At 39.7% G+C, this 16,666-nt stretch overlaps 1 protein-coding gene across 1 annotated transcript in view; it reads left to right on the forward strand.

The window, feature by feature from the left end:
- The window catches only part of JAZF1 (JAZF zinc finger 1), a 191,842-nt gene that overhangs the window by 122,655 nt on the left and 52,521 nt on the right, over nucleotides 1–16,666 (forward strand). The window lies entirely within an intron of this gene.

The raw sequence follows: 16,666 nt of genomic DNA on the forward strand, positions 1-16,666 counted from the left end.
TGTGTCTCCCACCAGGGAAATTGCACAGCTGTTGCAGATTTCTGTCCAGAAGTGCTAGCTTGCCCAAGGCGTAGGTGTAAAAGTTGCACATAGCTCAAATATACTATTTTCTCTTCAATCAGTGTGCATTGTCACCGCTAGAGGAGACCAAGACAAACAGTGTCATGTAACGACCAGACCATGTTTGAAGCCTGATGTCAATTTCTGTTCTTATTACAGATTTTTATAATGCTTTGTTCCAATCTGAGTTGAAGCATCAGGTCTATCTTTGAAAAATTATATTTCTGAAAGCCAGAATTGTGTGGATGTATCCTCATTCAGCTGCAGAAGAAGGAGCAGGGAAGGAAGGCACCTGTATTGCTGGAGGCACATTCCCTCTGTGAAGTGCAAGGTGTTCTGCTGTTCAAGTTTTCCCACTATTTGCCTTCATAGAGGACAGGAGGCTTGCTCTCAATAGCTGGTCCATTTCATACCTTGCCTGACAGAGGACACAGGTCTACTAAGGCTATGTTACATACAGTCTTGATAAGTGTAAAATATTCACTGATTTAAGTGGATGAGGAGGTAGGCTGATACTGAGCCTGAAGAAGAAGGGGAAAAAATACAGCCCGCCCTTCCCCAAAATATGTAAATATTGGCATACAGGAATAGACATTTAAAATTTATCACAGAAGTGAGAATACTTTGCAAGGCGGTACCCCGTCAGAATGACAAAAGAACAGGCATGTTATGTAACTTGAAACTCAGGATTCCTTCCCATTTATGTCTCTAGTGGTTGGAGTTCTTCACTCTTGCTAGATTACAAGTCCACGGGGACTTTTAAAACTACTTATTCAGACTTTACTGTTTTGGATGTACAAGAGTTAGTTGCATTAAGCTGTAGCCTGGAAAAAAACCCTGAAACCATTTTTATAGCATTTTAAAGTAACTTTATTAAAGAATAGCATAAAAGATCACAGTTTCTCTGTTTTTACAGCTCTGCTTTGAAAAGATAATAAAGCTACTACACAGGACATGTATTAGGCTGGTGATTAATGTGTCTGTGTGTTACAACTCCAAGTACTCTGAAACTAGCTTTATATTGGAATGAATGAAAATGTCACATAGTGAAACCACAGAGGAGGAGTACAGTGCTACGAAAATAATGTACACTAGTCTCTCACTAGGTAACATTTTGCGTGTAGCAGAGGGGGCTAAACTTTTTTTGCCTTCCATATGGGGATCTTAAATCACTTAACATCAAAGAGGAGCTCTGTTTTGATAGAGTAATTGATAGAGCCTGGATAATCCTATTGCACAAACCTTTGCAGGAAGCTGGGGCTCTTGATATAAAATGAAGAATACAGTGGAGTGGAGGTTGTAAAGTAGTTTTTCTAGGACTATACTTTAATCACTGATTTGTATTTCAGGCCCTTGAGTTTTAATATCTTGGTTTTCAGATAAGATCCATCATTGAATATCGAATTAATTTAAATAAATGTTGTTATTGGGAGGGAGATGCTAAGACAATATTTTTTCTCTAGGGAAGGTTGCATATCTGCCCTCCTGTAGAGGTTGAATAATTTAGGTTGGAAAGGATCCCAGGAGGTTTTGTCATTCAGCCCCTGGCCCCAAGTAGGGTTAACCTCAAAGCTGGATGAGGTCGATTAAGGATCTTGTCTCCTTGGGCAGCCTTTTGCAGTGCCAAGGTGCCCTTGTGCAACCTTTTTCTTTATATAGAATTGAAATTTTATCCATTGACTTTTGCCCTTTGGATGTGCACATGCCTCTGAGGAGAGAAAAAATCAGCCAGCTTGCTCAGCTTTTTCACCAACTTGCTCAGCATGGTCCAACCTTGACCATCTTAGTGCTACCCTGCTGACCTGGCTCCAATCTATCGCTTTCCCTCTTTGTTGGGGTTGCAGAGGTGGACATACTCTTCCAGATCTCTCTTCATGAGTGCTGAGTAGATGGGTGTAGTGGCTTTGCTCAACCTACAGCCTGTCATTGTACTAAATATGACACAGGCTGTGACTAACCTTCATTGCTACCATGATGTGCTGCTCGCTCGTTTCCTGCTCCTTAACCACCAGAACCGCCAGGTACTTTTCTGAAGAGCTCCTGCTCATCCAGTTCCACAGCTTGTATCTCAGGATGGGATTATTCTATCACAGGTACAAAAATTTGCAGTGACCCTTTAGTGAAAACCAAGGTTAGGACTCTGTGAGAGCGCTTGATAGAGATTTATTAAAAGTACCCACGTTCTGGCGCTGTTGCAGAGGGACTCCACCAGCTGTGGCTTTTTCCAGATCTCCAGGGAGATGCTGCCAACAGCAGAACACTGTGAAAGGAAAGCTGTGGCTTTATAAGTGGTCAGTGAGAGAATTTCAGTGCCTTCCTGTTATTCTCACGATGACGTCCTGTACTTAGCAGCCATAAAGATTGTGAGAGCTGGAGATAGCTGCTGTAGGGCTCTGGTTATTTTCTTTGAAAGGAGAAAAACGTTACAGCCTGTTGCACAGAGCTAAGATTCTTCTTTCCGTCACCAGGAGGTAATGTTTCCTAAGACACTACTTGCTGCTGATCTGTAGTATCAGTGCTGTACTTAATGACAAAACAACAAAAAAATAGGAAGCTCAGACTGGTTGTCTGTCATGGATGGATGCGTGTTAAACACCAGAAGTATCAGCCACCAAATATTCGGTTGCTGACTAACCCAGGTTCACATGAGGAATGTTCTTTGGGTAGCGTGCCTCTGAGAGTTTGCTGTAAGAGCAGCTCAAGTAACCTAATCAGCTTATGTCTTCAGTGAAATTTGTCTCAATTACAGATACAACCACTAAGTATTTTAATAAGTATATCACTAATAGTTTAAAAAAACACGAAGGATTAAGAGCCATATGTTCTCCCAGGCATGTGAGCTTAACAAATGCAGCATTTTGCTATAAAACTTCTTTTTTCCCCTTTGGTATGTAGCCACTCCATCCCTTGGCAGAAGTGTGATTCTATACAACAGATCCACAGGCTACAGGCAAGGGTGTGTGGTCTTATAGCAGCATGGGAGGAGTTGGGTCAAAGGCAAACTTTTATATATGTGCTGTGCTACCGAGGGGAAAGGAAGCAGTAAACCAGAAAGGACTGCCTTCCTTCAGTACTGGCTCTTTTGGTTTTCCCTTCTGCAGCTGAGGAATCCCCCTCCCTTCTCTGCTTTTCGTGAAAAAGCACAGATGCTGTATTAGAGAGCCAGTGGAGCTGTGCTAATAGGGTTGAAGTCTAAATGAAGAACCCATCCTGCAGAGCCGACACTGTAGATTTTGTTGCCTGAGATGCATTTTGTGGAATACAAACCATGTTGGATGTATACAGTATATTTTATGTGAAAAATAAATCAAGCAGTGAGGGGAACAGCATGGTATTTTCGGGACAGATCTGCACTTCTGGATGCCAAACATGGTTACAGTAATCTCATATTTAAGGGAGTACAAATTGAAACCTTGTTTGAGTGTAGCCTGACGGTAGAAGTATTCTAATTGATGCAACTACAGTTTGCTGCACAAATTTTTCTCTTCGCTGTGTATGGATGTGAATCAAAAGCATTTTCATTATTTCTTTGAAATGTGTGTAAGCACAAGTGGGAACAGCATAGTATGTTTAGTGTGAACTGTGGTGCTATGCTTCCAGATTGATGTAACGTCAATAAATAGTTACATGACTTTGATATTTCTTTCATACTGGATGGTTTTATACTATTCTTAGGTCAGCTATACTGGAGAGTAAGGAATTTTAGTAGTATTACTACAGTAACTTAAATTCTCTATCAACCTGCACCTCAGGAAGTCTTCCATCATCCCCGTATCACCATTGGCAAATCAGTGCTCAAATCAGTCCAGCAGTTTAATTACCTAGGTAGCCTCATCTCCTCAGATGGTAAGACTGACAGAGAGATAGACAACAGGTTAGCAAAGACATATAGTGCCTTCAGAAAGCTTCATAAAAGAGTTTGGTGAAATAAACACTTGAAAAAAGTACAAAGATCAGTGTTTACAGAGCCATAGTGCTGTCTACTCTCTTATATGGATCTGAATCATGGGTCATCTACCACCACCACCTGCATCTCCTGGAACGCTTCCGTCAACACTGCCTTTGTACAATCCTAAACATTCACTGGTCAGATTATGTGACTAACACGTCTGTTCTAGAACAAGCAGCAGTCACAAGTATTGAGGCCATGTTGCTGAGAACACAGCTGCGCTGGGCAGGGCACGTCTCAAGGATGAAGGACTACTACCTCCCTAAGATCTTGCTTTATGGTGAACTTGCCACCAGCTGCCACATGAGAGGAGCCCCAAAGAGAAGATACAAGGACTCCCTGAAACAACATCTCAGCCTTGGCCATATTGATCACCATAACTGGTCTACTCTGGCCTCCACTAGGGAGGTCTGGAGACACACCATCTGTAACGCTGCTGCTTCCTTTGAGAACGCACGCAGGATCACTCTCGAGGAGAAAAGACAACGCAGAAAGAATCGTGCCTTGCAGAATTTACCATCTAAGGAGTATTTCTGCTGTGCCTTTTGCAACTGTATGTGCCTGTCTCGTATTGGCCTTTTTAGCCACCAGCGCACTTGTGTCAAACGTGGGTAGAGACCTTTCCCAAATCTTCTTTCACATAGCCTGGCCACGAGTGGCTACAGTAACTAGATCAGCTTCCAAAGAACAAAGAGAAATTCTGTGTTTAAGTCAGAAGGCAAGATGGTGTGAATCCCCCAGCCAGTATTCAGCTTCACCTGTTTCAAGTGGTTGTGCTTGCATGCCTCTGAAAGCTACACCAAACAACTAGTAGTTCAGCAAAGGAAGAAATTAGACAACCATTAAAGAGCAATCAAGAACATTTTCTTTACAGGGAAACAAGGAGTACTTTTAAAGGATGATCTCTAAAGGTTAAATGCAGCCTGAAAGAAAATAAGGCCATGTGCAACTTGTGAAAAACTTGATTTCAGTATTTGCTGTACTAATTTGACATACTATTGGCACAAAAATTAGGTTCATTCCACTTATGAAAGAAGAAACAATGCCATGCTGAAATACCTTCTTTCAAAAGTTTTTCTTGGGTTTTTTGGTTTGTTTTTTTTTTTTTCAAAATTTTTGGAGTTATTTCATTCCATTTACAGCTGGAATTGCAAACTCCTTGCAACCATTGTGTCTGAACCAGTTATTCCTCTCTGCTATGGGACTGTTTCAGAAGATGTATTATTTAAAGAATGTTATGCAATTTGATATAGACATTTGAATCTGTTCCATCTTCTTGATTTATAAACGTGACAGAATCTTCACAAGTTTTTCATATATAGTAATATAGACTTGTTCCACAGCATTTGGAATCATTTAACTGAATGAGGAACTTAACTATAAAATAATGTGCAAGACTGGGCGGTATTTTAGTTTTGCTTCGTGAGTATGAATGTTGGTTGTCAGTCCATTATGGTTTTTAATCCTGGAGTTGCTGGTACTGTAAGTGGTTTGTAGGCTCAAAATTAAACAAGGAAAGAAAAATCCAGACAGAGCACACAGTTGCAGAGATGAGACACAATCACCTTTACAAATATGGCTGTGCACAAAAATGTAGCAAAAGGCTTTATTTGTGTCCAAGGTTTTCTGAAGTCCACAATTTGGTTGAAGTACTTGGTAGCCACCTCTTGGATCTTTTTTTCTCATGTGTTTCATAAGTTTCCTGTCTGCCCTGTAAGCTTTCTCTTTCTCTCACTTCTGTTTAGGGTAAAAAAAGATATCACAGTTTCCCCTTTATCATTCACTTTGAAATCAGTTTAGATAATTCATCAATCTGTCATTTTCTTCAAGAAGATACAAATTTTATTCAGTTCAGAGTAGCAAATACATACTGTGGATTGATTGGACTGAATAATTTTTTTTACCCTTCTTATTTTTCTCTTCTCCATGGTGCACAACACCTCTTTTGCAGGATCTGATGACATGGGAGTGCCAGTTGTTAGAGGCAGATAAGAATATCTTCTTAGAATGCAACATATTGTCATACTTTAGTTCTTTCTCATACTGTTTAAGCAGCCATATCGTTGGTAACAAGACTGCAAGAGTTGTAGCTCTGTGTGCACTCTCCAAATATCTCATTGCGTGCAATTGAGAAAATCCTAAGTAATTTTAGCAGCCAAGTTGTGCTTTCAGAAATAAACTGCATTACAAAGCAAATATGCATCAGCTTCTTAAATGACAGGGTTTTGACTCATACTATGTCCTGCAGAGCCTGATGCTTTTATCAACTCAAGCCAGCCAGAAGGTAGCTGGAATGGAGTGACTAGCGCCAGAATCAGAGCAGATTTTCCCAATTTTAAAACTCTAGTGCAACATAGCGGGGTGCGTTGTAAACTTCTTGGATGATATTCTGGTGTAGGGGTCTCTGGAAAGCTCTGAGGGAGCAGGAGGATTGAGCTGTGCTGAACAATTTTCAGCTTGATTCTCTCTCTACCTTACTTGTTAACCTTACGTGTGTATAACATTTTAATGGAGGCACTGCAAGATGTCATTAATTTGCAGGATGGTTCTTGAGATTGAACTGTATTTATTTACAAAATACCTGCATACGTGGACAGAAGTTTGCAGAATCTTAATTCTATCAGATAGCCTTTGGGGGTGATAGGGTTATTTGGTTTTCGTGCCTTTAGTATTTACCTGTGTTCTATTTGTCTGCCTCAATAAGTTAACAAGGATGGGTGTCCTGGAGTGTGAATCCGGTTCTTACCTGAAGGGTTTCAGTTCTGATTAAGGTTTGCAGTATGATGAGGCAGTGAGAGGGAGTTCTCTGTGGTTCCAGTCTGATTGATGCTATTCTTTGGGAATACCTCAGTTATGTAAGTTCTTGAATCAGACCATTCTTTCCCAACACTTTTCTTTTTAAATACATTAAATATATATATATATATGTATTAAAAATATATATACATTATTTCATGAGTCTTTTTAAAAACAAATGACAGGCTTCATACTGAAGAGGAAGAACCAAGGCTGGAAACTCTCCTGTGGGTCAAAATATTGCTATCCCTTTCCGATGTGAAATAAACGCCTAACCCTATCGGTTTGGCTGACCTGTAGGGTCTGTTAGCAGGGGAAGTCAATGAAATGCATCACAATTAACAATGTCTTGTTGATCGCCCACGGACTGGAACCGTAGAGGATAATTGTGTAGTAGTGGGAGTTTTGCCATGACTAGCTTTATCATTTTGTCAGTTTGCTAATAAAAGGTCACCAAGGGTACAGAGCATCTGAGATTTACATATGGCAGATAAGGAAGCGTTCTGGGGAGCCTGCTTCAGAGAGGGGCCTGGCCGTTTGTTGCAATTGACACCCATGCTGTGATTCCAGAATTGACAAGAAATGCTATTACTAAGAGGATCTGCCAAGATAATTAGGATTCAGGGTTGCATTTTTAATCTGACTTGAGTCAGATAATTTATCACAGCAGTAGCAAGCTGTCAGGGTCACACAATAAATACTGATTATGGAAGAATAAAGATTAAGTGTGGCCTTGCAAAAAAAAAAAAAAAATGTAGGCCAAATAGTGCTTAAGAAACATTTTCTTAAATGTTTCTTTTCAGTACTTCCCATGATAACTTCATGTAATATTGGCAAAAAGATCGTGTCTGTAAAAGGAGCTTATTTATGAAAGAAGATAATGTGCAGGAGTGTCTGTACTCAGGACCTGTTTAAATTTTAAATTGTATTCCTAATTGATTCCAAAGAAATATTAATTTTGAAAAGCTGATTTAGCATGACTGTTCCATTCCTATCACCACCATATTAATCTGACGTGTTAAAGAGAGCAGTACTCTATCCCGAAGGCAGACCTAATTTGTTAGCATTAGTAAGATACTGCACTTTTAATTTAATACAGCTCTTGTTTTTGATTCACACATGGACAGTTTATGGCACCTTCATTTAATTAAAGAAACTCATTTGTTAAAATATGCAACTTTGAAAAATGTTTTTGAAAGTCATTTACAAACCAGTATGTTAAGATCCAGTACTTCCATATTCATCTACAGTTTCTTAAGGAATCATGAGAATGTAGCATTTATGAACATAGTATATGGTAAAAAGCTACTGCAAAGATGAGTAACTAAAAGCTGTATGTTGTATTCAAAAAGAAACTTCAAGAGATGCTGAAATGCAGTAACCACCTACAGAATAAGGTTTCCCAGTAAGGCATCTCATACCTGATTAGCAATACAAAGGACCTTGACCAGCCCTGTTCAGATTGTATGTGCTATTCATTATATTGCTGTCCTTTTCTTCTATAAGACCTTAACTTACTATTTGTCTCTGTAAGAACTTTAAATAAGTAGTTAGTTATTACTGAAATATCTACAACTGAATACTGTCAGCTCTGCTCAGCTGTAAAAAAAGGATTTTGAGATTAGCAGCCTTGCATTTTAGAGTCCTTTCTAATTTGCTTTGTGGCATTGACTATTTCAGTAGAGCGGGTAATGTTTCCACTTTTCTGTTGGCAGCATTTGTGGTTAACTCATTATTTTTGTTCTGGAAACAGAGCTTGTGGTACTTTTTTTATAATGACAAGACTCTTGTAATCATCTGCTTAAGGAGAGCACTAATAACTGAGAGATTCGCTCAAGTAAAATTGAGAGAATGAAGCGTGGATGAAAGATACTTTGAAAAGTAATACATTATAAAATCTTAGGAATATGTTCAGTTCCAGAAAGTAAGTAGATAATTTTTAATAATTAAAGGTCTTTAGTAACCTTTGGGCACAGTTTGTATTCTAAATGGATATGTGTGACTGTGTTTTTTCAAGAGATTCTCTGCTTTTGTGATAGGAGAGAACAAGGGAGGTATTATGTGAGAACACAGCTTTTGGATCAGGAATTACAAGAATTCCTCAATATCAATAACTCTAAGGCAGAGTTAGAAAATGTTTCTCCTTGAAATCATGTAAATTATTCATTTGGTAGGTGCATCAATAATGAAGTATCTTGTTTGTGAAGAACTAAGCCCTCAAATCTCTTTTATCATGGAGGTCTCTCTCATGGCAGGCACTTGAAATCAAACTTCTATGCCACTGACTCTTACACTATACCTAAAAAAATCTTTAGTCTTTAATCTTTTGAAATACTTGATTATAACGAATGAACAATTGAACCCTTTTGTGTTATTTGCATGACTGCCAGGAAGACATTCCTATTGTTATTATCGACACCATTAATTTTCTAGGTAATGAATTGTCCTGCTACTTCACTTGAGTAGCCTGGAGCAGAAGTGTGTGTTACTGTAACACTCAGCCTTTTGCTGGGGGGAACAACACACTGTGTATGAGACTAATGTTCGGGTGCAGGATATTAAAGCTTGAATTGAGGCCAATAGGGAGAGCAGAGCACTGTGATGACCGCAGCATGTAAACAGTTTGTTACTCTTGCCATCATGCAATGAGTGTTGAGGACCACTGACACAAGATGCAGCTTTTATGGACCCAGCAGTGTACCCTGACCAAGCCTGGGGTAGAGTTTTCCAATTAACGTTGTTAATGTATTTTTAATTTTGTGTTAATAACATAAATCCTGGGAAGGTGTGAGCTTAAATTCTGCACAGTTAAAGAGTTGTGTTTGCAGGCAGGTTGGGAATCGCATCTGCTCAGAGGGCATTATTGAGGAATTTGGTTTCAAATAGCTCCTTTCACAGTCTAACTACAAGGGACAGTGGCTGGAGTTGTGCCTGGAATAAAATCAGAAAAAGAAGGGAGGCCACTCCCTAGAAGCCAGGGGGCTCTGCACCCTGCAAAACCTCTGGGGTGCTGTTTCCTAGGTGCAGATATGTCAGGTAGGGATAAAGAAGGGCAGGCAGAGAGGGTAGCTGAGTGCCTGGGCAATGAAGAAAGCATGATAGATCAGACTTGCTTGATTCAAACTCCTGTGTCTTGGGCATCTTTTTAAGGACCCCTCTCTCCAACAGCTCCTAGAACCTGTGACCAGTGGCCTGTAACTCCTGTGGCAGTGCATTAAGTGTGCCTTCCTCAGCAGTGGTGTGGAGAAATGCCCTCAGTGACTTTGCTTTCTGCATACAGCTGTCTTCTCTGCAAGAGCTGTTTCTGACAACATAAGGTTCCACAGCTGACAAGCTGAGTGACGCGCATAACTTTGCCTGCACTCATATTGGCAGAAGATGCAGTATCAACCTCCCTTTTCACTGTGATTGCCTATTAATAATACAGCTCTTACATTAGCAGAACTCTCTGAAGTTCATGCGTGTTTGTTGGAAAGGTTGGTAATGTTGTGTTAATTTACACAAGGTCAGAGGAAGAGATAACATTTGTCTGTCTTCTGTAGTGGTCTCACTGATTAATTGACAAAGTCTTAAACTTATATGGTACCATATGTTATGACAAATTAATTTCTTGTAAAATAATAGGAGAATAAATAAAAAGCATGCTTCTTTTCCTCACTAGGAACAAACTTTAATCATATTACTGAACACTGTTCAGTTGTCCCACAGTATAGCGACTGATGTAAATGTGCAAGTCATAAAAGACCAAATGTGATGTGTCGGAAGAGTTACTTCCAGTGGAGGTCATGTGAGACCAGTGCTGTTGCAGTGAGCTTTGTGGCTTGTTTGGGATGGGGTGTAGGGCAGCAAGGTATAGCAAAGAGAATAAAGTCACATGTCAGAGAAGGTTAGATCTCCTTTAAAGGCTAACCAAGGCTAGGAGAGAACAGCTTAACTTTTACAAATGTTATATGAAGAGTAAACAAGCAGAGAAGGGAGCTATCTGAAGTAAAGAATCACATAGCTAGCAGACCAAATGTTTATAAATTTGTTCATTAATATTCTGAGGCTGGAAACTGGAATGAAGTTCTTCACTTGGAATTGTAGTGACCCTGATACTTCAGTTACTGTAGAAAATAGAAAATCTGCACCTGGGGGCACTTGTGTGATCCAAAACTTTGCTGTGGCAACTAGGCTGGATGATTTGTCACAATAGTTTAAAATGCTTTAAAAATTCTCTTGCCTGTGTTGTGTTTGAAATACAATATCACTTAGTTTTAGAGTGGAAAAATGGGGGGTATAAATGTATTTTACAGATGAACCTTTGATTCATACAACACTGTGAACTACATGGAAATCCAAATGTGAATAAATAGGTAACAGGAACTGGTTAGCCAACACTCAAGGCATGAAGAAGTGCCATGCTACAATTTTATAATGCATGTTACAGCTGTATAAATACGAATAAGGGATCTGTAACACCTCCGTGACTTTTTGCACTGTCTTAGATGGGCCTTAGGTGGTGCTGTTGCATTTTTTGCATTCGGCTGTGGCTGTTTTTAGCGCTTCAATTTTTATTCTGCTTTCCTTTCTAGATTGTACTAGAAAACTAAGAATAGTTGGCTACACCAATATTTGTAAAATTTACCAGGGTGGAACACTAAAACATAACCACTTGTAGGGTGCACTTCATTTCCTAATTTGAAACACTTTAGCACCTTTATATAAGAACGAAGTAATACTGAACTATGCTCATACCATAAGGCATATCTTGCTCTACGTGTGTTATTTTGTCTAACGGTGTATAAGTGTGAGTATAAAAATAAATTAAAGACACGAGATTGAGTAAAACCTCTCAGAAATTAAGCTCAACATGTGGGATTGATGCTGTAAGTTCACAAGTCTTTCAACTTTCCATATGGCTAATTAAAAAGAAAAAAGTGGCTGAATTTTAGAAAAGAAATGTGTATGTCACATTGGCAACTTGCAGAGTGCCTCCTCTGTTAAAAGACCTATGCACTAGTTTTACATCCAATTTCCTGCCCTTATCTTCCTTATGCCAGCTCACAGTGTGGTTCATTGGGAAACAGTTTGCTTTTTTTCCCCTTTTTTTTTTTTTTCACAACATAAAAAAAAAATTCCCATGAAGGCTTTTTCCACTACAACTGCCTACCCTTTATGTTCTGCAGCCTGCCAAGCTTGCCAAAACTCAGCAGGTAGCCCACATGGTATGCATGTCTGTGTGAGAACGCTCCCCTGATGTGGACAAGATGTTGGTTGTAAAATGAAGCCAACATCTTGTCCACAAGTGTGCAAAAAATATCCTCAGTCTGGACAGACATGTTTTTGTAGGCTGAATGCATTGGCTATACTAATTCAAAGTCCAAACCTTTTAAAACCAGGGAAAAATAATTACATAGTTACAGTACCAATAATGCTATCAGTAGTAGTAAATCTACAGACATATTTGTTAATCTGAGACTGTTTGGTTAGACTTTTACTGCCCCTGTATTTAGAGTAATTCTTTTGGCATCCGTAACTTCAGGGGGTTTTTCACTCCTATTTTAGGCTCTAAAACCTGGACAACTAATGTAACCCCAAGACTGTGGGCTAGCAAAGCACAATACAGGAATTAAGAGGAGGGATGCTGTGGGTTCAGTCTGCAGTTAGCCCAGAACTTGCTTAGGGGTGGATATTTTTGCTTTGTACGTATGCTGTGTGGGTTGCATGTGAGGAATGAGGGTAAGAGTAGCGTATAGACAGGACAGGACAGGACAGCAGTGACAGATACAGACTCCCTTACTCCAAACTCGGACATAAACGCCTGGGACAAAGTTGGTCACATAAGAAAAACAAAAGCAAAAATAGCTCTGTACAGTTATTCCCTGGAACTGTGTATGCTTCATATTTTCCAAACTAAAATTGTCCAAATGTTCTGATTAGTTCAAAACTTGGAAGTATTAAAGTTAGGTTTTCTTATGGGATCAAATAAAAAAATTGGCGGAAAATTTAAGCTAAACTTTGGTGTTTTCACTTATTTCAGGCTGAAGTATGAAAAAGACAAAATTTGGTTTAGTTTTCACTTTGATCTTCTCAGTTTAGGTTTTTGGTTTAAGCTTTCTTAAGCTGTCACAATTTGAGTACTTGTATAAGTTGAAGGTGTTCTGAATTGCCCAGGTCTGCCTAAAACTGTAGGGTTTCTCCAATCCATGTTAAGGATTTTTTTCCTCAGAAATTTAATATGCCACACTATTACATTACACCTAAGGGTGCATGTAATGACTGAGTGCATCTATACTTCAGCTCAAGAGCAAAACTCCTGCTGATCCTCACAGCTCATATGCTGAGCTCATTGGGGTGGAAAACCAGGATTCACTCTTTGCTTCAAAGGATGCCTTTTCCTATGACCTGATACTATATGCTTAGCTTAGTTGCTTCTGTTTCTCTCATCTGCCCTTGCAGTAAAGTGTTTTGGAGCTTGGGACACCCAGACTCCAAAACATTTCCCTCACTAGGGGAGGTGCTCTGCAGAGGAACCTCGGAGCTGCAATTGCTTCCTGTAGATTCTCACTTGAAGTTAGTGGAATATGGGGATACTGAGTGAAATATGGGGATACTTAGCATACCTGGACATTCCCAGTAATACAGATTCATGGCACTTACTTCAGGCACTTCAGGCATTTCATTTGGTTTTTTTTATTGTTTTGATGCCTTTTTTTCTTTTAATAAAAGTTCTTTGTTTATTACCTGGCAAAGTACATATTGTATATTCTCCATTTACTTGCATTATTGAGTAAAAACCCTTGAATGTTTAGGATTTCTAAGTGCATTTCCCTAGCATGTGCACATATCTTTTTTTGTAAACATAATGGTCAACAGCTTTAAAAGAACGCTTGGCTCTTTCGGGTTTGCAAATTAACACCAAGTAAATGTTTGGGCATGTTCTTCCACACAATGCTTTTTGTATCTAGATCATCAAGGTACATGGTTGGCGAGTGTGTGGTTTAAATAGCTTCTGATTTTGTCTTGATTCATTCTGATTTGAAATTTCATATTGTACAAATTATTATTTTATTTTTTTTTTAGAAAAAGAGGAAACCTTTTCTATGTATGGGGATTTTCTTATGAATAGTTCATGTTGTGTTTCAGGAAGGTAATTTTTTTCATTCCTTTAAGAGGTCTTTCTTGAGGCACTAATATGCATCACTATCTTGAAAAATGACTGCATACTAGTGTTCAGTAGGCAAAAAAAATTACGGTGTGTGTAAAACTCCTCCTTGATTGTGCATGACATTGCCCAGTTTATGAGATCTTGTAACTAAAGAGTAATCTATTTTTAAGCATGTAATTATTTTTGGCAGGCAGGTATTTCAATATACATAACTTAAACTTTCTTCTGTTCCAAGTTTACTGCAGACTGTGTGCTATGCCCATTCTCATGGCAGAAAGGACTTTTTCATTTTTCTTCATAAATGTCAATTTTGAAGTTTCATTTCAGTCTATTACAGGTGAACATGGCTCATAATTTATGTGTTACACTGACAGACTACAAATAATAATGTCTCTTGGAAGAGCAAGTCAGAAAATCACCCAGCATATTAATTACAATTGTCAAGCAATGACTGGTCATAAATTTAACATCAAAGACCCAGACTTCCTAAGAAGGCATCCTAAATGCTCCATTAAAACATTTGCCCTTGAAATTGCGTGTTAGATAGTAAGTATTAAAATATAACAGTAATGTAGTAATTTTGTTTACCCTGGAAACATCTTTTTAAATAACAGCTTGGTAGAAAAGTTGGAGAGGGGCTATTACTTTGTTGTCTCAGAGTGTAAGAATTCTATACCTACATGTGAATAAGAATACATCATTAAAGTTAGTTACTGGGTTTGGTTATTTAATATCACTTCAGAAGCACCTGAAAGGCATAACAAGGCAGAGAAAAGGACAGCATCCTCCTCGATGATGTGTAGATGTGGCGTGAGGTATGGCGTGGCTGAGCCACAGTCTTCTCTATTTCCCCTGGTGCCTCCAAATTCTCAAACTGTAAACGGCACGTTTTTGAGGAGCAGCACATGTGCCCTGCTAAGAGGGACAGTGGGTGCTTGGTCATCCTACATGTCTGCTTGGCCTCAAGGCCATGCAAGGTCAGCTTCTTCAAGGAGAGATTCCATTTGGACTTTTCTATCCTGTGTAGGCCATTTGATTTTCTCCATCACAGAGGCAGTAGGAGGGGCAGAGGTGGGGGATAAAGGCATGGTATGTCTTGATCACCTCTCCCGTGCCTTATAGGTGGGTCACACTCCAGTTCTGCATCTGAAAGTTGCACAGGTTTAAACTTTTCCCTCCCTGCTTCGGGTTGGAAGTTGCCTGCTGCTGTATATGTGCCGTTTGCAACATGCAGCCAGGATGAGAGCCAAGGTCTGGCTTGAGTGCAAACCCCAGCCTATCCTCAGAAAGGTTTCCCAGGGCTACTGGCTGAGATGGGTGGGAGTTTGGGGTTCAACAGCTGGAGTTAGGAGTTTACACAGGACTTCTAAATGACTAGCAATTTGAAGGACCCAGTCTATATGCCTTTGCATGGTCCTCATTTTCAGAGAACACTGTAGCTATTGAAAGTCCATGGGTTACAGTGAATATTTAGACGTTTGAGGTTACAATTGTGGCTGAAACAACTATAAACACTGTGAAAGAGGACCTGGGCCCAAATGTCAAGGGAAGTGGGTCACAGAGGACAATGAAGACGAGAGGAAGGAATTGCAGAAGACACAGAAGAAGCTGGTGTTTATTGCAGTAGGGAGTTCAAGAAAGTGGTTTGCATGTCCTTGGGAAATTCAGCTTCATTAGTTCTGTTCTTTACAGAACTTTTTCATTTAGCCTGGATTGGTAGTGGACTCACAATTGGGAAATGGCATGGTGACAAATAGCTTTTAGGTTTTTGCGCAGTTCAAGTCCTTTCCTTTTCTCAAATGTATCTCAGAAATTGCTCCCATGGTGTACATCCAGCCCAATGTCTGGATCAGTGTATGGGAACAGGCAATGGAAAGATTTGTCATGCAAAAAAATTTATTTGAGGAATATGTGGAAAGTGTCTGTGATGAGGCAAGTCATTCTAAAGTTGTCATCACTTTCGTTTGGCATAGGTCGGTGCTGCTGGAGAAAGAGATGATTGCCTCTCCCTGTTCAGGCTTCCTATTCCCTTTGTGTGCTGTCTTTGTGGATCTGACGTGGTTTTGGTTGGGTTAGCTTTCACTTGGACCAGGTCCATGTTCCAGCTTGCCCACAAGTGCACAAACACTTCTGCAGGGAAGACAGTGGTGAGAACAAGCAGGTTGGTGTGGAAAGAAAGGTGGAACCATCCGCCTTGCCTGACAGCAGCGAGGAGTTATGCCAGGCAGGGGGATTGCAAAACCATCACCCCCATAGGGACAGCGGCAGAGTCAGAGGCTGGGTCCAGGGAGGTCTGGTAAAGAGGGATAATCAGCAATAACATTTTTAAGGACTTCTCAGAACCCTTAAAATAACATGTTGTGTCACTGAAATTATTTATTTTTCAATAATTAGTAAGTGTAGTGTCATTGACTTCTGACACTTAATATTGATAACATAATGCTGGGTCTTTTTCCCCCCTGTTTCTTCCCTCCCTCTCCCTTCCTTTACTCTTTTCTTTTACTGGGTCTCTTTAGTGCACTCCTTTAAGATTTGCACTTTGGAGTACAAGCCTATATTAAAAGACGTTCCCTGCCCAGGAAGCTGAGCGCCTTGTGTAAACCACAGTGCCAAGGGGTGTGTGGGAACTGGATAAGAGACACTTGGAACATCCATATAGGCTTACCAGGAGGTGTTGAACACAGGCTTTTATTAGTTTTTACTGAGATGGA

This window comes from Chiroxiphia lanceolata, chromosome 1 (assembly GCF_009829145.1).
Source record: "Chiroxiphia lanceolata isolate bChiLan1 chromosome 1, bChiLan1.pri, whole genome shotgun sequence".
Taxonomy (NCBI): Eukaryota; Metazoa; Chordata; class Aves; order Passeriformes; family Pipridae; genus Chiroxiphia; species Chiroxiphia lanceolata.